This window comes from Delphinus delphis, chromosome 9 (assembly GCF_949987515.2).
Source record: "Delphinus delphis chromosome 9, mDelDel1.2, whole genome shotgun sequence".
NCBI classification, from domain to species: domain Eukaryota; kingdom Metazoa; phylum Chordata; class Mammalia; order Artiodactyla; family Delphinidae; genus Delphinus; species Delphinus delphis.
Window position 1 is genome coordinate 77,267,084 of NC_082691.1, and position 23,833 is coordinate 77,290,916.

Sequence of the window (23,833 nt, forward strand, 5' to 3'; positions counted from 1 at the left end):
AAATATGGGGGAATTTGGAGTAGAATAATAAGATGACCTGAGTCAAAATAAAAAAAATAGTCACTCTGTATTCTCTAGAAAGAATAGTCTAAGGGAGGAAGATTTATTCAGGGAGACTAGTTAGGAAGTGATTGTAGTAGTTTACATGAAAGATGAATGATTTTATGCCCTAGAACTTGTGACCTGTTCTTTCAGTACTCCTTCCATGTATTAGTTTTATGCCTGTTTTGAAATCAAACTCTATTCCTTTCTATGTTTTTCAGATAATCATACAGTTTTTTCACTTAGATGTAAGAGGGCCAATTGAAACACTGGGTCAGGAAAACATATATAACCTAAATGTGATTTGACACCTGCAATAAGTCTCTTGATGGTTTCTCTTATTACTTGCCAAAACATTCCCCAATTACTACTTTGCATTTTCTTCATAAGACTCAGCATCATCTTCTGTCATCTCTGGACCAGCTGTTCTGATTGTGAAACTTCAAATAGTTTCTCTAATCACCAACCTCCCATGACTGTGTTTTAAGTTCTGAAAACAACCTGGGATAAATTTAGAAATCAAGAACAAAGCACATATGAGATTCAAGATTTAACAGCTTGTGCCTTTTAATGGCATCTGTCATCATGTATTTGAAAAACTATTTATCACCACAATTGCCTTCTGTACTGTTTTGAAATGGTGGCCTTTTTATCTTCTTCACCCAAATATTTCATGTAAGCAAAATCACTAGGATGAGAATAGGAATATCATATTTGATAAATAACCAATTTCTGTGTGCATTGGACAAACTTAAAGGTTTCTGCATCAGATAGATAAAAGTAAACATGAGATTTCCCCAAAGATTTTAAAGTATTTATATCCAACATTACCAGGTCACATATCAAGTTAGACTTTTTTCAGCTTCACACAAGCATGGACAACGTGTGATATAGCAGAACAGAGTGGCTCATAAGAGTAAGAAGGCTCATATTAAGGTTTATTCTATGCTGTTGGGCATGAGCATCAACCATATGGGCTACAATTATCTCATTTGAGAAATTAGAAATTTCAATTAAGCATATTTAAGTTCCCTTTGCGGTATGAATATGTATACCTTTCTGAGGAATAAGATAAATCTTCCAGGTTTAGTTCCCCAACAAGATGATAGCATGAATCACTAAGAAAAAGGATACATTAGATCTTTAGCTCTACTGGTTCAGTGCAATCCATTATCAAGACAGATTTTTACTCCTGAAGTGCTTATTAAATTAGTAACACACAAAACAAAGTAATTTAGCTTGTAATTTTTAGTAGTTGCACAATGGGATTCTGTTCTATACTTTTAGAAAAATCATTATTTTTACACATTTTAAGAACGTAAGTCTGGTAAGATTCTCTTTACAATAAATTCTCTTTACAATAAATGGTATCTTTTTCTCTCGCACCTGCATTAATAATACAAGTTTCCTCTCCTCTTTATTTTCAGCATCTCCCCAGTGTTCTTCTCTGAGAGTGTCAAAGTTAGTTTGCTAGCAGTAGATTATAAAGCAAACTAATCTCATCAGCACGAGGATGTTATTGGGCTCAAAATCTTGCCTGTCTGTGGACACATTTTTTGTCAGGGTCCTGCCATCTCTCTCTCCACAAATTTTCTTCTGCAGGCTCTTTGCTGAAATGAACAAGGCTACTCTGTGAAATGTAACATGCTGTTACATACTATTCTTCCCTGTTATATTTGCTTTACAGAAACTCTACAGGCCACATCAATTTAAACTATGAATAAACTCCATATTATCATGGAATGATAATTCAGGACATTTTTATTTTGTAGACAATTTCCCATCTATAGAAAATTAATATTTAATTTCACTGGGAAATGTTTAGTATAAGTATGTGTCAATTTGCCATTGTGGTGTTTTCTGTCAATTTCCTGTCCCCTGTGTTCTGAGTGATAGCGATTGATGCATCAGTAGGACAAACCAAGGTACTCTGTTCAGCCCTTCAGGCAGCTAAACTGGAATCTTCCTGCAGTGAGATAACAGCCAGTACAGGCATGAGCACTAGCAGAGAACTGAGTTAGTTCTACAGTTTTAGAAATAGTGAACTCAGTTTTTTTTTTTTTTCAAGGAAAAGACAAATCATCTGTTAGTCATAGTCATAAACACGTGCAGGTCAAAATTAACTTTCTAAAGCTTCACCCTACACCCCCCCCCCGACACACACACACACACGCATGCACACAGACACACACAAAGCAGAGGACCAATTGAGGCAGCGTGAATGATACATGTGTTACTATCAATTTCCAGTAACAAGATGTATCAGTAAGTTATCCAGATAGTGACCTCCCTTCACTTTCTTTTATCTGGTTAAATGTAGCATTGGATGCTTTGTTAAAAAGGTTTTGTTTGGTTTTTTTCCTTCATCAGGGAGACTTTCTTCTACTCTTCCTTACATTTGGACACTGTCATGTTCTTAGACAAGAATATGACAAATACCCTTATTCAATTAGTTAACAAATCGCAGAGGTATATATGTGATAACATAGAGGGGATATCACCTCTATCAATTTCCTTGATTTAGAGTTGCTAGGTTTTATGGTGATTCCTATGTTAACTTCAGATTTCAGCTGTCAATTTTATTTTACCTCGCTTCCATGTACACATTATTTCCAGCTGTTACAGCAGAGTGCCAATTATTTTGTACTATAGCTTGTTAGAATTTAGTAAACCTTAAGTATAGATGAAACTACACAAGGAGAAATGAGAATTTATGTGGCTTATGAGTATGTTTTAAGAAAAGCATACTAGACAGTTATAAAAGTAAGTTTATTTGCCTACATATCTTATTTGAAGTGATGAGAATTGCCATACAGTTTACAGAAACCACTGAAATTATTTCATTCAGTCCTGTGACTCTTGAAACAATTTGATATAGTGATAAAATGCATGCACTATTTGCTATCCCTTCTCAGTGTGTTTGTTTTTAATTGACTGTTTTTTAAATTGGAAATTGTTTGATGTGTATTTATCTTCTATTGATACTTGATGTGAACATTGTGATATTTCTTGTGCATAAAATGAGATGTTAGTTTAGGGATACATTTTTGAAATATTCTTTACCCTCAAGTATGTCACTGGTGTTTTATACCCCTTGGTATACCTGTTTTAACGGCTCCCCTTTTCCTTTTTATTATATATATATCCTTTCCCCTTTTATTATACTCTCAGGTGGCATAGCTCTCTGAAGTTTCCCATGATTTATATTCTCCCCAGCAGTTATTGCTATGGCTGCTGCTATATATAGACCCCCTCATTCCTTAACCATGGTGCCAAACTGAAGATTTATATTGGATTTAAGCACAATACTAAATGCACCTTTATGTATATCTTCATGTGACCATAACTTTAGAACCAAACAGCAATATATGTGTTCTTACAAGTATAAAGATGATTTTTAGATAAGTAAAAACATATTTAATATAGGATTATTTTTGAAAAGCCAAAAGACAATGGATTTGAATATTAGATTGGATGCAAATTAGGTCCCAGGGCCCAATCTGGGTAATATTTAGTTTCCAAATGTAGAAATTCAAACTCAATTCCAAAATGATCTTTCATTACATCATTATATCAGTTAGACTCAAAGTGAATTAGCAGACATTTAAAAACCTTTTTATAAGAGTAGCTTTTTAACTTTGCTATAGACTTTTAATGAATCAACTTATTTTTTTACATCTTGATTTATAACTAGAATCTTTAGAAATACAATATTCTAAGAAATGATTGAGTACCCATTACCACCCATGGCCTAGCAGTTTAGGATGATCATCATTAGATAAATTAGGTTCCCAATTGCCATAAACTAGAGATAAATTGGAACTCAGAAACCATTTTACTTTTAACGTAATTTGATCTCAAATGGGTAATCTTAATGAGAGTATCAAAAGGATTCTTAAGAAGATTCCAATTAATTTACCATGTGAGCTGAAGGGGAATGAACTGCACTAACATGAAGCAAAAAAAAAAAAAGTAGAATTAATATAGCAAAAATTGTCATACTGCAAGCAATTACACTTATATTTTCAACAGAAAAATATTAGAAAATCTCAAGTGACTTGTTAGGGGGCATGACTATGGAACACATTTTTAATAATCAGAAATATAAGCCAAATTGCTTTTTTAAATTAGTATTTATTTGAAATAAATGTGTTGTCAGATAAAACTGGTTAAAAAAAAAAACTATCCCTGAAATGATTATTTTTTAGAAATCATTCCTTGACACTTTAAGACCTGTCCTACACCTCAGAAACAAACACATTTAAAATTTAGCTATTTTATTTGGTAATTATCTCCATAGGTCAAAAGAATATCAATGTAGTGTTATATCTTGCTTAATCAATTTAAATGTTACCTGACAACTTCTTTCGTAAGATTTAATCATTTTGACTCAATTTTACCCTCTATTTTCCTCTCAATATAATTATGCCTCAATTTTTGCTTAAAAACATTGTGTTTCCATGATGACTTTTTAAATATTGTTCACTGCTGAGCCAAGAAAATGCATCTGATTACATTTACTTCCTCTACTTCTTTTTTTTTTTTTTTTTTTTTTTTTTTTTACTGGAGTTAAAAATTGCCCCCTTTTGACTTGGTTTACTTTCAGCCTATGACTGTCACCCCAGAAAAGCTCTGTGAAATGCCTCATTTTTTCATATGATCATAGCCTTTATCTCATTTTCAAGCATATTTTATTTTTCTGAATACCTGCCTAGCGGAGACATTTGACCTCCTGCTAAAATATGTACTCTAGGCCTACTATACAGCTGTCATATGGATACTTCCTTTTTGCCATGATCCTGGGATTTTTTTCACCTTTCTGCTGTGTTAGATCTCCTGTTGCCTGGATCACAGTTCTCTTCTCTCTTGGTTTATTTCCTTGTTTTGACAGAAATCATCCTTAGATAGCTTCCTGAAAAAGGTACAGGAGAGTCAAATTTTCTATACTTTGAAAGTCTAAAAGTACTTTTATTCTTCTCTGATATTTATTAGGTAATCTGAAGGGATGGAGCATTTGAAGTTGTAAATAGATTTTTCCTCAGAATTTTGAAAACATTATTCAAAATTCTTCTTGTTTCTACTGCTGCATTTGAGAATCTGTCATTCTGATTCACCATCCTTTGTACTGGACCTGCCTATTCTTTCAAATATTTTAGTGTTTGTCTCCTATTCACCCCGTTAATGAGGGAGGGTCTCACACTCTATGGCTACAGGGATGTCTGAACATATGACCCTGACACTGAGCAGAGGATATTAACAGGGTTTTATTAGTCACGTGTACTTACTGTCCAGGGGAGGAGGATACTTCAGGGAGGTGCACTTGGGTAAAGGGCAGGGGGCCAGGGGAGGCAGGCTTTGTAATACCAAGGGGTTGGGCTGCACTTCACACCTGTGGGAGGATGTGATTGGCTTGTCTAAATCCCCTGGGTTGACAGGGAACTGAACCCCAGGGATAGGTAGGAACTCTGCCCGATCTCTTTGATAAGGAGCGTTGTTTGGCTAGGGAATCTTCTCTGCAGGAGCAGAGTGGGGTGGGGAGCAGGCCATTGACACAGTCCAGATTTTACCGAATATTAAGGCAGTGAAGAACATTAAATTGGGGACTTACACCCCATTTAGGAATTTCCTCTTACTTTCTATGTTCTAAAATTTCATGGTAAAATGTTTTAATAAGAGAGTCGTTTTCATTCCCTGTACCAAGCATTTTTTGGACCCTATCTCTCTGAAAAACCATGTACCTATTTCTGAGATTTTTATTTTAATGATTGGTTTCAGAAGTTCGTTTCCTTTAGTTTCACTTTTCTCCTTTTGTTGAAGTTCTCATAGCCAGATTTTTGATTACTTCAGTTTCTCTACTAATTTTCTAATCTGTTTCCTCCTATTGAACATCATCTTGTCTTCTTTTTATTTTCCTGAGAGATAAGACTTGACTTTTCTTCCAAATAATTTTCTATTTTTATAGCTATTATATTTACATTTCCAAGACCCCTTTCTTTTTCTCTAAATGATATTTTAGTATTGTTTAATACTTCTCCAGTATCTCTGAAGGCATTATTAATATATATTTTTTCTTTCATCATTGTCACCATTTCCTTTTTTCCATTTGCTTGCTTTGTCTAAATCATTCATCCTTAAATGTTGGCAGCTCATTTATATTTACAAATGAGGTACTAAAAATTTATTGGAAGCTCTGTGTGCATTGAATTTACTGTAAAGCAGTCACCTGTCCTGCCTGGGTGCAATAAATCTGGCTGCTGTTTTTCTGGATCTACTTAGGCAAAAGGTCAGGTAGTCTAAGATGAACCTAATGCACAAAATACATTCCACATTGTGCACCTACATTGGGTATAAAGCCTGGAGAAAAATATAGACTTTCCCCACTCCTACTTTTAATCATCTTTCCACCAGGCTCTCAGTTTTTGCATCTGTACCCACACTCAAACAGTATCGAGTATGTCAGATCCTGAAGCTTTCCAAAGGTTATACTGGCTTTTCCATTAGCCTTCCCGTTCCTTCACTCCCACTCCAACTTGAAGGCAGTTACGTATGACTTCTTCCTCTCTGCTCAGTCTTTCATCATTTATTCTTCTGCCTCATATATGCAAATACTGTGGGACAGGTTTGTAGATTTATCCTACTCCCATTAAAAATGGATTCTGGGGTGTATAGTCTTGAATTTTTCTCCTTTTTTGATTTTCTTATTATTAAGGGAAATATTCTTAAGGTTAAGATCAAGGGTACTAAAGCTCAAAAATACCTTTTTTGAGACATTCACAGAAAGATAGACAAAATGAAAAGGCAGAAGGCTATGTACCAGATGAAGGAAGAAGATAAAATCCCAGAAAAACAACTAAATGAAGTGGAGATAGGCAACCTTCCAGAAAAATAATTCAGAATAATGACAGTGAAGATGATCCAGGACCTCAGAAAAAGAATGGAGGCAAAGATCAAGAAGACGCAAGAAATGTTTAACAAAGACCTAGAAGAATTAAAGAACAAACACCTGGAAAAATTAAAGAACAAAGAAACAGAGATGAACAGTACAATAACTGAAGTGAAAAATACACTAGAAGGAATCAATAGCAGAATAACTGAGGCAGAAGAACTGACAAGTGACGCGGAAAACAGAAAGGTGGAATTCACTGCTTCGGAACAGACTAAAGAAAGAATGAAAAGAAGTGAGGACAATCTCAAGAGACCTCAGGGACAACATTAAACGCAACAACATTCACGTTATAGGGGTCCCAGAAGGAAGAGAGAGAGAGAAAGGACCCGAGAAAATATTTGAAGAGATTATAGTCAAAAACTTTCCTAACAAGGGAAAGGAAATAGCCACCCAAGTCCAGGAAGCCCAGAGAGTTCCAGGCAGGATAAACCCAAGGAGAAACACACAGAGACACATAGTAATCAAACTGACAAAAATTAAAGACAAAGAAAAATTATTGAAGGCAACAAGGGAAAAATGACAAAAAACATACACGGGAACTCCCATAAGGTTAACAGCTGATTTCTCAGCAGAAACTCTACAAGCCAGAAGGGAGTGGCATGATATAGTTAAAGTGATGAAAGGGAAGAACCTACAACCTAGATTACTCTACCCAGCAAGGATCTCATTCAGATTCGATGCTTTACAGACAAGCAAAAGCTAAGAGAATTCAGCATAACCAAACCAGCTCTACAACAAATGCTAAAAGAATATCTCTAAGTGGGAAACACAAGAGAAGAAAAGGACCTACAAAAATAAACCCATAACAATTAAGAAAATGGTAATAGGAGCATACATATCGATAACTACCTTAAACTTGAATGGATTAAATGCTCCAACCAAAAGACACAGGCTCGCTGAATGGATACAAAAACAATACCCATATATATGCTGTCTACAAGAGACCCACTTCAGACCTAGGGACACATACAGGCTTAAAGTGAGGGGATGGAAAAAGATATTTCTTGCAAATGGAAATCAAAAGAAAGCTGGAGTAGCCATACTCAGATAAAGTAGACTTTAAAATAAAGAACGTTACAAGAAACAAGGAAGGACACTACATAATGATCAAGCAGTCAATTCAACAAGATATAACGATTATAAGTATATATGTACCCAACATAGGAGCACCTCAATACATAAGGCAACTGCTAACAGCTATAAAAGAGGAAATTGACAGTAACACAATAATAGTGGGGGACTTTAACACCTCACACCAATGGACAGATCCTCCAGACAGAAAATTAACAAAGAAACACAAGCTTTAAATGACATCATAGACAAAGTATATTTAATTGATACTTATAGGACATTCCATCTAAAAACAGCAGATTACACTTTTTCTCAAGTGTGCATGGAACATTCTCCAGGATAGATCACATTTTGGGTCACAAATCAAGCCACAGTAAAGTTAAGAAAACTGAAATCATATCAAGCATCTTTTCCGACCACAATTCTATGAGATTAGAAATCAATTACAGAGGAAAAAAATGTAAAAAACACAAACACATGGAGACTAAACAATACATTACTAAATAACCAAGAGATCACTGAAGAAATTAAAGGGGAAATCAAAAAATACCTAGAGACAAATTACAATGAAAACGTGATGATCGAAAACCTATGGGATGCAGCAAAAGCAGTTCTAAGAGGGAAGTTTATAGCAATACCAGCCTACCTCAAGAAACAAGAAAAATCTCAATCTAACCTTACACCTAAAGAAACTAGAGAAAGAAGAACAAACAAAACCCAAAATTAGTAGAAGAAAGAAATCATAAAGATCAGAGCAGAAATAAATGAAATAGAAACAAAGAAAACAATAGCAAAGATTAATAAAACTAAAGCTGGTTCTTTGAGAAGATAAACAAAATTGATAAACCTTTAGCCAACCTCATCAAGAAAAGGAGGGAGAGGACTCAAATCAATAAAATTAGAAATGAAAAAGGAGAAGTGACATAGGACACTGCAGAAATACAAAGCATACTAAGAGACTACTACAAGCAACTCTATGCCAATAAAATGGACAACTTGGAAGAAACGGACAAATTCTTAGAAAGGTATAAACTTCCAAGACTGAACCAGGAAGAAATAGAAAACATAAAGAGATCAATCACAAGTAATGAAATTTAAACTATAATTAAAAATCTTCCAACACACAAAAGTCCAGGACCAGATAGCTTCACAGGTGAATTCTATCAAACATTTAGAGACGAGCCAACACCCGTCCTTCTCAAACTCTTCCAAAAAAATGAAGAGGAACACTCCCAAACTCATTCTGTGAGGCCACTATCACCCTGATACCAAAACCAGACAAAGATACTACAAAAAAAAGAAAATTACAGACCAATATCAGTGATGACTCTAGATGCAAAAGTCCTCAACAAAATACTAGCAAACAGAATCCAACAACACATTAAAAGGATCATACACCATGATCAAGTGGGATTCATCTCAGGGATGTAAGGATTCTTCAATATATACAAATCAATCAATGTGATACACCATATTAACAAATTGAAGAATAAAAACCATATGACCTTCTCAATAGGTGCAGAAAAAACTTTTGACAGAATTCAACACCCATTTATGATAAAAACTCTCCAGAAAGTGGGCATAGAGGGAACCTACCTCAACATAATAAAGGCCATACACGACAAACCCACAGCCAACATCATTCTCAATGGTGAAAAACTGAAAGCATTTCCTCTAAGATCAGGAACAAGACAAGGATGTCCACTCTCACCACTATTATTCAACATAGTTTTGCAAGTCCTAGCTACGACAATCAGAGAAGACAAAGAAATGAAAGGAATACAAATTGGAACAGAAGAGGTAAAACTTATTTGCAGATGACATGATACTATACATAGAGAATCCTAAAGATGCCATCAGAGCTAATCAATGAATTTGGTAAAGTTGCAGGATACAAAGTTAATGCGCAGAAATCTCTTGCATTCCTGTACACTAACAATGAAAGATCAAAAAGAGAAATTAAGGAAACAATCCCATTCACCATTGCAACATAAAGAATAAAATACCTAGGAATAAACCTACCTAGGGAGGTTAAAAGACCTGTACTCAGAAAACTATAAGACACTGATGAAAGAAATCAAAGATGATACCAACAGATGGAGTGATATACCATGTTCTTGGATTGGAAGAATCAATATTGTGAAAATGACTGTACTACCCAAAGCAATTTACAGATTCAATGCAATCCCTATCAAATTACCATTGGCATTTTTTACAGAACTAGAATAAAAAGTCTTAAAATCTGTATAGACACAGAAGACCCCGAATAGCCAAAGAAGTCTTGAGGGAAAAAAATGGAGCTGGAAGAATCAGACTCCCTGACTTCAGACTATACTACAAAGCTACAGTAATCAGACAATATGGTACTGGCACAAAAAAAGAAATATAGGTAAATGGAACAGTATAGAAAGCCCAGAGATAAACCCACACACCTATGGTCAACTAATCTATGACAAAGCAGGCAAGGATATACAATGGAGAAAAGACAGTCTCTTCAATAAGTGGTGGGAAAACTGGACAGCTACATGTAAAAGAATGAAATGAAAGAATGAAATTACTAACACCATACACAAAAATAAACTCAAAATGGATTAGAGACTTAAATGTAAGACCAGACACTATAAAACTCTTAGAGGAAAACATAGGCAGAACACTCTTTGTCATAAATCACAGCAAGATCTTTTTTGATCCACCTCCTAGAGTAATGGAAATAAAAACAAACAAATGGGACCTAATGAAACTTAAAAGCTTTTGCAAAGCAAAGGAAACTACAAACGAGATGAAAAGACAACCCTCAGAATGGGAGAAAATATATGCAAACAAATCAACAGATAAAGGATTAATCTCCAAAATATATAAACAGCTCATGCAGCTCAATATTAAAAAAACAACCCAAACCAAAAATGGACAGAAGACCTAAATAGGCATTTCTCCAAAGAAGGCATACAGATGGCCAAGAAGCACTTGAAAAGCTGATCAACATCACTAATTATTAGAGAAATGAAAATCAAAACTACAATGAGGTATCACTTCACACCAGTTAGAGTGGGCATCATCAGAAAATCTACAAACAACAAATGCTGGAGAGGGTGTGGAGAAAAGGGAACTCTCTTGCACTGTTGGTGGGAATGTAAATTGATACAGCCACCATGGATAACAGTATGGAGGGTCCTTAAAAAACTAAAAACAGAACTACCGTATGACCCAGCAATCCCACTAATGGGCATATACCCAGAGAAAACCATAATTCAAAAAGACACATGCCCCCCAATGTTTATTGAAGCATTATTTACAATAGCCAGATCATGGAAGCAACCTAAATGCCCATCAACAGACGAATGAATAAAGAAGAAGTGGCACATATGTACAATGGAATATTACTCAGCCATAAAAAGGAATGAAATTGGGTCATTTGTAGAGACGTGGATGGATCTAGAGACTGTCATACACAGTGAAGTAAGTCAGAAAAAGAAAAACAAATGTCGTATATTAACGTGTATATGTGGAACCTAGAAAAATGGTAGAGATGAACAAGTTTACAGGGCAGAAATGGAGACACAGATGTAGAGAACAGAAGTATGGACACCAAGGGGGGAAAGTGGTGGGGAGGGCGTGGTGGTGGTGGTATGAATTGCAAGATTGAGATTTCCATATATACACTAATAGGTATACAATAGATAACTAATAAGAACCTGCTGTATAAAAAAAATAAAATTCAAAACAAAATCTTTTTTGAATCCTGATGTCATCCCTTCCTCTAAACTCTCTGGGCAACACTCTCCCTATATTTAAACAAAAAAAAAGGAAAAATTATAATATAGACATCATACACGTGTTCTGGGGATTAAATCTGAAAAACATTAAAAATAACTGGCAGAGTGGTTAGCATAGTTGAAGCTAAATGTCATATTATTGTTTCCATTTTCAGCAGCAGCAACATCGTCTGAATCTTTTTCATATCAGTCCAAATAACTGTTCTGCAGTCGCACTTCTCTATTTACCTTGCTTACCATTTTTCATTTAAATGTAGGCTTTCTAAATGTGAACATCTTTGGATTTCTCTTTATAGTTTCTGAACTTCGATACTTCCATTGTTTTAATCATCTCTATATTGTTGAGTATTGACAGAACCTCACCTCTAGATATTACCTGTTTCTAGAAATCCTGTCCTATGATTATGACTTTATTCTACCTAACTTCACCTCAGTCTTCCATTTGCTGTTGAAATTTAACATGTCCCCAAACACCAGTGCCCCCACTATTTTTAAACTCTTTGCCTTTAGCACTTGTAGGTTGATGACTTGTTCTCCATTCTTTAAAGTTCTCACAATTAAAACCTTAGAATCAACTTCGATTTTCTTAAAACTCATTGTTTTCATTACCAGTGCCCTGTCCTATTTCATGCCTTAATTTCTACTTGATTAGAAAATTAGTCTTCACACTAGTTTAGTCATCTCTATACATATAATTCTTTCAGTCATTCAGAAAGCATTTTTTGCTGTGTCCAACAGTATACCAACTTCTGTAAATGAGTGCATTGGTGGTGCCGTGTGAGGTGTATGGATAAAGTGATAAACTCAATTTTAGGAGTCAGTACTCTGTAATCTACATAAAAGCCTTTGAAAAATAGAGTTGGAAAAGTGTCATTTTTCCTGTGTGCTCAGCTCTTAACAGTGCAATATTAGAAACCCACAGTCTGCCAGAGCAGACTTGCCCTAGCCATGGGACAGGCCACACAGTATCTAGGACTGATGGCTCAATCAGGAATTGGATCCTGTGCTTTTGCCACAGTGGGAGACTACCTACATTAGCTATGCATTTATGGAGCTCACACTTACATTGTGGCATATAGTCAACATGGAAGTAGACCAGTTCTGCTGATTTGAAATTTAGATTTTTTCAGTTTTGTACTGGGGACAGGTTTTTGTTGCTTTACATTGCTTCCTTGTTTACAGTATGATGCAAATGATTTTCTAACTTAGTGTTAGGAGAAATTATTTTCCATCTTTAACCTCTTAGCTGTCTAAGAGTTAAATATTACTGAATTTCAGACGTTCAGATTGATCATCACAAATCCTTTAAAACAATTTCCTAAAAGGAACAAAAAATCCTGCCTTCTTTGTTGTGGGGAGAGAGGAGGGAAGGAAACGGAACAAGTTGTGTTTGTGTTAGCATATGGGTGATGTAAACTTCAAATTGGGAGGTGTTCTGACCCCCGCTCCCGTGTAAGCAATTCAATCAGTGTAACTTACAAAATGCATAAACATCTGACAGTTTGAATTTATAGTGTTGATGGAAGAAATCATTTTTAATGTGTACTGTAAAACTTGAAATACTCAGGAACTGAGTGAATCTGTTTGTTGCTACTTACAATCCCGACCTGTAAATCCCAGTAGTTTTGTTTTAACATGGTCTTTTTCAACTTTGTTTCCTGTTTAACTACAGATGACTTCTGTTGTAGACTCACAAGTTTAATTGTTATACTATAGCAGTATTACATGTCAACAGTGTGGTCATGACCTTTATTTATATAAAAACCAAATATTTAGTCAGTTTACTGTGTCTTAATTTAATCTTTGTACACCTTCCATTTTTAAGTGCTTAAATGAGTACTATTTGCAATAAAAATGTAGTGATATAATTAACCAGCCATTAAAAATTTACTTCCACAGATATGTGGAAGTAAATGTCAAGTCATTCTGTAGACAATAATGTCAAGTCATTCTGTAGACAATAATGTCAAGACAATAAATGTCAAGTCATTCTGTAGACAATTACTAAATTAAACTTTCTTATTCATACACATACTTATTCAAAAAGTTTCAGTTTCTTCATTTCCTATCAAGTAAAATCTAGCATATTCAGCTTGATATTCAGCCTTTTGACAATATGAGCCAATCATACTTTTAGCCTTCATATCCCAGTACCTATTTAGGTGCTTAAACTATTTTCTAATGTATCTGGATTGCTCATAGTTTCTTCAAACACTAGCCCCCCCCTCTTTTTTTGGTTATAGTCTCTTTTTTATTTCCTCATTTCGAGTATCTACCCTCAGTTTTTTCCTCTGACATTTCTGCTTGTGAAGCCCTATTTATATCCTCATTGAAGCATTTTCTGATATTTTTCCCGTATTATCCTTTTTTCCACAAACTTCCCTCATTGCATAATTTAATGTCTTTTGTAGTATTTATGATATTCAGCTTTTTATTATGTCTGTACTGGATTATAAACTACTTGAGGATTCCCTTTTGCTTATTAATGTGTCTTTCATAACAAACTGTGCTGTATTTAATAGGTGTTCAAATATTTGTTGACTTACATTTGATTTTTAATGCCAAGTTGATAATATAATCTTTTTCCCCCAAAACAAAAACTTTTCTGAAAGTTTTATTTTTCATAAATATTGTGTCTTCAGCAATTATGCTGAGTTTAACATCTAATTTTTTCCAAAGTAAGAGTGTTTTAAAATAACAATCAAGCCTCCAGTGCAAGTATCATTACCGAGTTTCTTCAGAGGTAGGAATTATGATAAGATGTTTGCTGTATAAATTTCAACTTAAGCTGAACTGCCAGGAAGCAGGAAAAAAACACAAATTGTCTTCAAAGCTAAGAAGAGCCTCACCTTTTTTTTTTTTTTTTTTTTTTTGCGGTACGCAGGCCTCTCACTGCTGTGGCCTCTCCCATTGCGGAGTACAGGCTCCAGACGCGTGGGCTCAGCGGCCATGGCTCACAGGCCCAGGCGCTCCGCGGCACGTGGGATCTTCCCGGACTGGGGCATGAACCCGTGTCCCCTGCATCAGCAGGCGGACTCTCAACCACTGCACCACCAGGGAAGCCCAGAAGGTATGTTTAAAAATATCATAATCTATTAAACTTGAAGCTATTCACAGAATATTCCCATTTATGTATAATTCTTCTCAAGTTCCTATACTGCATTAATTTAACAAGATGCAAAATGTAATTCTTAATTGACCTTCTTAATAGTTATATTTATTATTTCTATATTTTATTACTTACTAAATGTATTATTTGCTTTTGATGTATGCCTTTGCCTATTTCTAACAGATGTTGTATTGTAAGTCATGAGTACACATATGTCACTTAGAGGGTTTCTTGTGGAAAAAATATCTGAGTACATATAGGATGGCTTTAGTGAGAACTCAAGATCCTACAGAAGAAAGGAATGGATCCGTAATATTTTCTTCCAGTCAGCACCTCTCCTGAGATTAGATTTTTGCCATTCCATTTCCAACTTAATAGCTATTTTAGTCATAAGAATGGACGAATATTGTGTCTTTTTCAGTCTCCATTACAATTTTTGTGATGAGACTATGGTATGGAAACGTTAATGTTTTATATATTTCTGACAGTAGTAATGTACAATTCTATTTTGACCTTTCCAGTATGATACAGATCGATTAGCTGGGCACTTTATTTCTTCCTTTGTCTACTGCTGTAATAGTCTATTAAGAAAAAGGGCAAAATGATCGATCAATCAAACTTTCTAATGTATTAGATAATAGTCCTCAACTTTGCCTAGTTAAGATAGACGTATGTTCATTGTTTAAATATACCCATAAATATATTCATGTCAGCATAGTGTTCTATTATTTTGAATATAGATTATAAATTTTTCCTTCTGAATTTTAGTTTTATTTAATATCTAACCTCATGCTCTCGACTGCTGGTTATGGATATTGGGGGAAAAAAAAGGAAGTAGCTTTTAGCTTCTAGTTTCTAGAAACTTGGGGTGCCTTTTTGGACAAAATGATTGTTCTAGGTATGTTGGACAAAGTAGTGGGGTCCCTAGGTATTATTTCAAAATAATAAAAGATCTTGAGGTTTCTGCACATATTGCAATACAAGCAACATGACTGAACTGAATATTTGAATACATAGTTTCAAATTATTTACCTATGATAATGCAGACAGAGGAAAGAACAATTCAAGTCTCGCCCTTTCAAAGGATCAATGTATTACTATATAGCTTAAACTGACTGGTTCTTATTTGTTCCATACAAAGGTACCTCTGTTCTGAAAACCAAACATTTCACTCCGAAAACTCTGCATGCAGTATTAAAAGCACTGCATTACAAGTGGGAGAGAGGTCTAATAAGTAGTGTCCTGCTGGCTCTGGCTCATTCTTAAGGAAATCAATTAATAGCAATACAGTGATTAACAGCACTGTAGGCTGAGTTCCCAGAGTCAATAATTTCCATTTTCACCACTGCAGGGATATCATAAAAGAAATACAATCTGTTATCCTGAAGTTAAAAGTAGTGTTTTTGCCACCTATTTGGCAGCCTTCAAAGCATTGCAAATTATTGAGGGTCACTGCTTATATAGTCCAGGTGACTATTAAACAATATTGACTCCCAGTTCGAGAATATTATTTGAATATTTGCAATAAAAAGTATAGTGTGCATCTCTTTCCAAAGTGAAATAAAAATGTAATACAGTTTCACTATTTGGGGAGGACACAGCATGGTTTGAGATGCTGTAAACAAAAAGAACTGGAATTGCTTATCTTGTCCCCTGGTAACCTTTGACATCCACTCAATTTTTCCAACGCATTTTTCCAGTGTAAAATACAAGGTAGATTACACTGTTTCATTAAAGAACGGAGAAGGAGAAAGAAGAAAAGGAGTTACAAGCTGACACTTATTTGTATTCATGTGGAAATAAATGGTACAATTAAACACTTAAAACTCATACCTGTAACCCTGGAGTGATCCCTTCCTGAGTTTGATAACTGTCTCCTACACCATCTATATCCAATGGATAGTCAAGGCTATGCTTCCCCTCCTTACTGTCTCTACTACCACTGTCTCCTTTTACATTCAGCCCATATTTGTCCAGTTCTCAGTTTGTGACAGGCACTCTGTCTTGAATTTTTGCACCTATTTATGTTGCTCATGCCTCTAGGTTAGCCTCATCCATGACCTTCACTACCCTGCTGTTAGATCATTTTAGTGTCTCTAGATACAAGATATAAAGGGATTCACATATCTTTTACAGTTTGGACCCATAAATATTAATATAATCACATATTCCTTAAAGAATTGGCGACTAACCCCCTCTCCAATAGAATCTCTTTTCTCTCACCTGGAAAATATTTAAAATTACCTAACAATACTCAGAAATAATGTTTTAGACTAAACTACATTGTTTGCATAAACTAATCTTTATTCCTGGACTTCTTTAACTTGCAATTGCTTAATTTCATTCTACTCAATCTCTTTAAGCTACCAATCTAGATTATATAGCCCTATTATGTGCCCCCATAACAACTTGTGCTTTTTTTTTATCTTAGCACTTATCACTTTGCATTTCAGTTTTCTCTCAAGTAAACCTTTTAGTTGGAGATCATTGTAGGTTCATAGGCAGCGGTAAGAAATAATACAGAGAGACCTGTGTGCCCTTTATCCAGTTTCCCCCCATGGTAATGTCTTGCAAAGCATAATATTACAACCAGGTTACTAACATTGATGTAATCTACTGATATTACTCAGATCTACTCAGATTTATTGGACTGTGTGTGTGTGTGTGTGTGTGTATTTGGTCCTGTGCAATTTTAGCACAAGTGTAGGTTTGTGTATCACCCCCACAGTCAAAATACAGAACAGTTCCAACACCACAGGGATTCCTCAGGTTTACCTTAATGTGCTTAATTTCCCCTCTGTGTTTTAACCTGTCCTAACTGCAAGATAAACTCCATGAGATTGGGCCTATTGCTGTTTAATAAAATAAATATTGGATATTTTCTGGTTGGATGCTTGTGTGTGTGTGTGAATGGATGGATAGATAAACATACATATACAAACACAAAGATACATATATAGTTCTTTGAATTTTTTTTGTTAAATTGACGTTGATGAAAGTTCTTGTCAGTATCTTTGATTCACACATCCAAATGCTTTATTTCTTTTAATATGATAATTGCTATATAATGCTGTAGCAAAGCACATGGTTGGGAAGAGTGTGTGTGTGTGTGTGTGTGGTGTGACGCTAGAAGTTTGACCCTAAAAAGCTTAGTACAAATTGTGGCACAGAGAATATAGTGTTTTTGGAAGCTTGGATAAATCAGGAAATGTGTGATTTAGCACTTCGCATGATTACCATGATTCACACATATTTGAATTCATGCTGATGCTCTGCACTAAATTCAGTTAGGTGCCAAGATTTGGAATTTGGGTGCATCCACAATATTTTCCCCTTTTCTGTCTATCTGCTTATTGTGATTGGTGATTACCAGCAGCTGCTGTGCACATTTGCTGATAATAAGAAATGTTTAGAGTTCTGTATCCAGTTTCTCTTGCTTCAAACCTTCCGTGATAATCAGCTTATCTACATTTGGCTTTGACTCGATAAGATTATCTTTCCCCCTGTGAGTTTAGTCCTTCCATCATGGATATAAATCGCTGTGATTGGGCACACAGAGTTGTTGGCTAGAGAACAGGCAAGAATAGGGCTCATTCTGGCTCAGTAATTGGAATCTGCCCTCATTCCTTCTAGAAAAGATCTAGAGTTGGTCATCAAACATGCTTGTCTGCATATCCTCTCATTGTTAACTGGGGATGGAAGACTGTTTCTTAATAGTGCTTCTGTGAAGAAGACCCAACCAACAGCCAGAACACTGCAAACGGATGCTCAGAGGTTCCTCATAGTTAGATGTTAGTGTGAGTGTGAGGTTATCAAAGGAAGGTTTCAGAGATGGTCAGCAGTCATTCTTCTCTTCCATTTGCATAGTTCAGTCATGATATGTGATCCAGAATGGTATACCTGGAAGTAGAGTCTAAAAACCCATATTCTCTGCTCCAGTTCATGTCCCTGTCAGTATCTTTGTGCCAGAGTAGACAATCCAAGAGAGGCTAAGATAGAGCCACTCTCTTAGCCTCTGAGCCACCAGGGAAGCCCAAGCACCCCTATTAATGGTAAAGTCTAAATATTTACAAAATATTTTTGTTTCAGATTTCCTATTTCTGTGTCCTAACACATCTCAACAAAACTCATGATGGCTTCTCTGTTAGCTTTAAGAGTTAGAGGCATATAATTACATTCACTAAAATGTAGAGAGAACAGTTTGATGACCTTTGACGAATGTATACACCCATGTAAGGAACCCTTCAAGATATGTATTTTCGGGCTTCCCTGGTGGCGCATTGGTTGAGAGTCCACCTGCCGATGCAGGGTACACGGGTTCGTGCCGCGGTCCGGGAGGATCCCACATGCCGCGGAGCGGCTGGGCCCGTGGGCCATGGCCGCTGAGCCTGCTCGTCTGGAGCCTGTGCTCCGCAACGGGAGAGGCCACAACGGTGAGAGGCCCACGTACTGCCTATATATATATATATATATATATATATATATATATATATATATATATATATATATATGTATGTATTTTCACTGTTCTTTTTTTTTTTCTTTTTTTTTTCACTGTTCTTATTTCCATCTCCATGCACCATGATTTTTAATGACTGGGTGGTTTTCGTTTGTATGGATGTATGTATGTTTGTCGGTGTCCTATTGATAAACATTTCTGCTGTTTCCATTTCCTCCACTATTAAATTTAAAATCAATATCCATGTGCATATATATCTGTGCACATGTATAAAATGTCTCCAGGGTAGATACCCAGAAGTATAGACAAGGCACATGTATCTGTTTACTTGTAATAATACTTCCAAATTACTTTATATTGTTTTAGATGGCTTGCCAGTTTTCCTTCAGATTGTGGAAATAGGGATCCAGATGGTGACCCCTATAATGACCAGGTTGAGCAGGGCTTTACATTGGTCCGTGAACATTGTAGTGTGTTTCAGCAGTGGAGCTGACCTTTCTCCTTCTCACTCATTATTACTCCATATTTACTGTGAAAATGCAGATTTATATTAAGCTTTGCTGCTCTTTCTCTCTCTGACCCCAATAACCATGGAAGAAGTCCCCACCACTTTGAGTTTAGGAGTTTATCTAGAGGTAAACATAACAGTACAGCTATTTCTATAGCCATGAGTGGTTGATCTGTTTCTCATGCAGTCCTTCCATTAAGTACTTGTACTCAGCTGACTTTTTAGTTGTTTCTAAACTTAGAGTTTTCCAGTAGATTCCATGGCAAAGGCTGTTATTACCTATGGAACAGTTCTGTTTTGTGCCTATTATGGCTTACAGTTGCTTTTTATTTTCCAAATATGATCTCATCTGTTTTTCTTCTAGTTTTTGTTACCTTTACCATTTCTTGTTTTATTGCTATTATATATTTAAAATAAATATCCTTTCTGATAATGCAAAGGAATTGAATTGAACGTAAGTAGAAGGGAGTAATAAATGTGTGTGTCCCATCTGCCACCTGCGAGTAGAATCCCTCTTTTGCTTCCAGTAATCACAACTCACATAGTTTCCATGACTGTCATCAACCCATAGTATAGAAGTAATATCTCCTCACATTTTTATTCTCTTCCTGAAGCTAATAATCATGATACTATGTTGTTCACTGTTCTTTATCTTTAACACAAAAAGGAGACAAATATTAAAAGAAAAAAAATAACTATTTGATTTAAACTCTTTGCTACTATTGGTTTATTACTGCTATCTGAGCATTTCTGGTTGTTTGTATATGCATGCATCTGTGGATGGATATGTATTTGCTGGAGTTCAGGGGGTAGTTTCAAACTGAGATAATCCTTGACTCAAGAGTTATTGCTGAAGAATGGATAATGGGTGCTTGATTCCATAAACAGATCATGAGAACTCACGCTGCCTTCTCTACTTTTCTGTGATTCCTATAACTACCTTTTTCTGAATTAAAAAAATAAAATAGATTCTCAAAATTTGTAGGCACCAAGACACTTCTGGTCCTGATCTCAGTTCAAGATATGAGAAGAAATTGGATGGCTTTAAAAAAATTGGCTTAGATGAGTTGTAACAAGTTACACTAAAAGCACAAGAAACCACTGACTTAAGAGAAAAGCAATGGAATTTAGTGTATAAGAAGGCCTAGTTCCAATTTTTAAATTGTATGTGAGTCTAACTAGGGCACAAACTTTCTGCAGGAAAGTGACATCTATAAAGGTCTGCTTTGATAGAAGATCCCTCTAAGTATTTTAGTATTTTGGTCATGGCTAACCAAAAAAGAATTTGGGGGACGTTTTTTGTTTTGTTTTGATTTTTTTATTATCTACACAAAAAGTAATATAATGAAATGAGAAGAAATTTGCCCTGAACCCCACAGGACTCCTTCATATGCATAGCTTTAGACCAAAGGCTGCCAGGGACCTTGACCTTGAATGTTCCTGGCATAATATATACAGTTTGATAAATTGGAGCTCTTTCAGAACATCTTGGGAAATTTTAGTAACTTTAGAATCATGACCCTTATTAATACTTTTCCAATTAGGTGCAAAGATATTTTAATAATATACAGGACTATGGTTCATTAATAGGTTTTACATTTTTAAAATGTTTAAAATCTTATGTGAAAAACTTTGATAACTGTGCTTCAGAAGAATGCCCTAAAGTTTGGCATACTTATATGTGTTGAAATAGAGAAAATTTCAGGTCCAAATTAGGGTTTTATCATTTTGACTCATTATCTTAAGTTAAGGAGAAGTATTATAAGAACTTGATTTTCACATATTTGAACTACATGACTAAGAATGTTAGGGCACTTCAACCAAGACGTGGTACTTTAAAAGAACTCTCCATTAGGGGCTTCCTTGGTGGCGCAGTGGTTGAGAGTCCGCCTGCCGATGCAGGGGACACGGGTTCGTGCCCCGGTTCGGGAAGATCCCATATGCCACGGAGCGGCTGGGCCCGTGAGCCATGGCCACTGAGCCTGTGCGTCCGGAGCCTGTGCTCTGCAACGGGAGAGGCCACAACAGTGAAAGGCCTGCATACTGCAAAAAAAAAAAAGAACTCTCCATTAAAATGAAACATTCTTTGGAGGTTAATAATGGTATTACTAATACTTTTAGGTTTTGCTTGTAATGTGTAAAATGTTATTAGCTATAAAGAAAAAATATACAATGGGTTAATTTTTGATCTTATCAAATGAGTTTATTTGATCAAGAAGTAAGTGAATCATACTAACAGGCTACAAAGTTGTGTTTACCTGTAATATAGTATGTTTCATAAACACAGAATGAGAATTTAGAGATTCTGTGCCAGGTAGGGTAAGGTAAGCTACAGTAACAAATATACACAACATGTTACAGACTTAAGCAAAAGACAGTGTATTTCTCTCTTATCTAATAGTAGAAGGCTGATGTTCCAAGTCAGTGAGAAAAGATGTGTATTTGTAGCAGTTGTAGTGTTGGGATGGGGGTTCTTGCATTTTTGCATTCATTTCGAGTCCCAGACTAATAGAAACTCTTCAGTCTTCAACACATGGCCTCTCTATTCTAGGTAACGGCAACAACAACGAAAAAAGAAGGGGAGGGTTTAGAACATGTAAGAGTGCTCACAGATTTTAAAGGTCTGTTCTAGAGGTAGGCACATACCACTCCCTTCCCATTACTTTGATTGTAACTGAGTTTTGTAGCCACATCTAGCTGCAGTAAAGGTCAGGATGCTAGTGTTTGTAGTGTGCCCAGGTGAAAAATAGGAGAAACACAGAAAAGCAGAAACAAGAAAAAACTATATGCATGACTAATTTCTGGATGCAAGTTTGCTTTCTTTATGTCCACGGATCCTAAATACTTGAAGAGAGGCTATTTAGTTTCCTCATAAACATGATCTGTTCTCCTTCTTTTTAGAATACTATACAACAGGCCTTTTAGCTCTTACACGTGTGTGTACGCACACGTAGATTGATTCTGTACTTGGAACAAGCCAAAAGCGGTATTTGAAAGGTAAATTTTCTGACCCTAGGGTAGCGGTTTGGTTTCCTCTTGAACAATCAGCTGTGCTACATCATGCCAGGTAAAGACATGAAGACAGGGAAGGTCGCAGGAGTGGGAGGGGCTGCAGGATGTGACAGCGGAAAGGAGTAGCCCATTACTCAATCACTTGTGCTGTAAGTGCAGTCACAGCTCAGACTGGTTTCCCCTCTTGTGAAAAAGGGTGCTGCCAAACAGTAGAAACAAGGGACTTCTGGGCAATTAGGAGCCCAAGACAGAGTAAAAGCAGGCAAGAGGACTTCCATCATCTTACAGCCATGGCCGCCTTCAGGCCTGCTTCTAAACCTTCTCCGTCCTTTGCAGAAGGGTGTACTGTACGAGGCACCAAGGTTTCTGACTGAGCATAGTTAGATTTCAAGCACTTAACCATCTACTCCTGGATTATCTTTCAAGAATCCTCACACTTTTTTTTGTTTACATCTTTATTAGAGTATAATTGCTTTACAATGGTGTGTTAGTTTCTGCTTTATAACAAAGTGAATCAGTTATACATATACATATGTTCCCATATCTCTTCCCTCTTGCGTCTCCCTCCCTCCAACCCTCCCTATCCCACCCCTCTAGGTGGTCACAAAGGACCGAGCTGATCTCCCTGTGCTATGCGGCTGCTTCCCACTAGCTATCTACCTTACATTTGGTAGTGTGCACTTTGAAGAGTCTTCCTTCCGTATTCTGTTTTGCAGTCCTTGGAAGTATTATACCACATGTTCGGAACACTCTCCTTTTTCTACCTCTACCACACTCACAAATCTATTCAGCTGATAATTGTTTTCTTCAGATCCCAGTGCCCTTGACTCCCTGAACATCCTAGACTGAATTAGCTCTCCCAAGTTGGGGTTACTCCCTTAGCAATCTGTACTTCCCCTTTTAGACAGATGCC

At 36.0% G+C, this 23,833-nt stretch overlaps 1 long non-coding RNA gene across 1 annotated transcript in view; it reads right to left on the minus strand.

Annotated features, from left to right (window-relative positions):
• Positions 1-21,850: 21,850 nt before the first annotated feature.
• LOC132430716 (uncharacterized) overlaps positions 21,851-23,833 on the minus strand; it is a 95,371-nt gene continuing 93,388 nt past the window's right edge. The window contains exon 3 of the long non-coding RNA XR_009520553.1: positions 21,851-21,951. This is a non-coding gene — a long non-coding RNA (uncharacterized lncRNA). The remainder of the gene's footprint in view (positions 21,952-23,833) is intronic.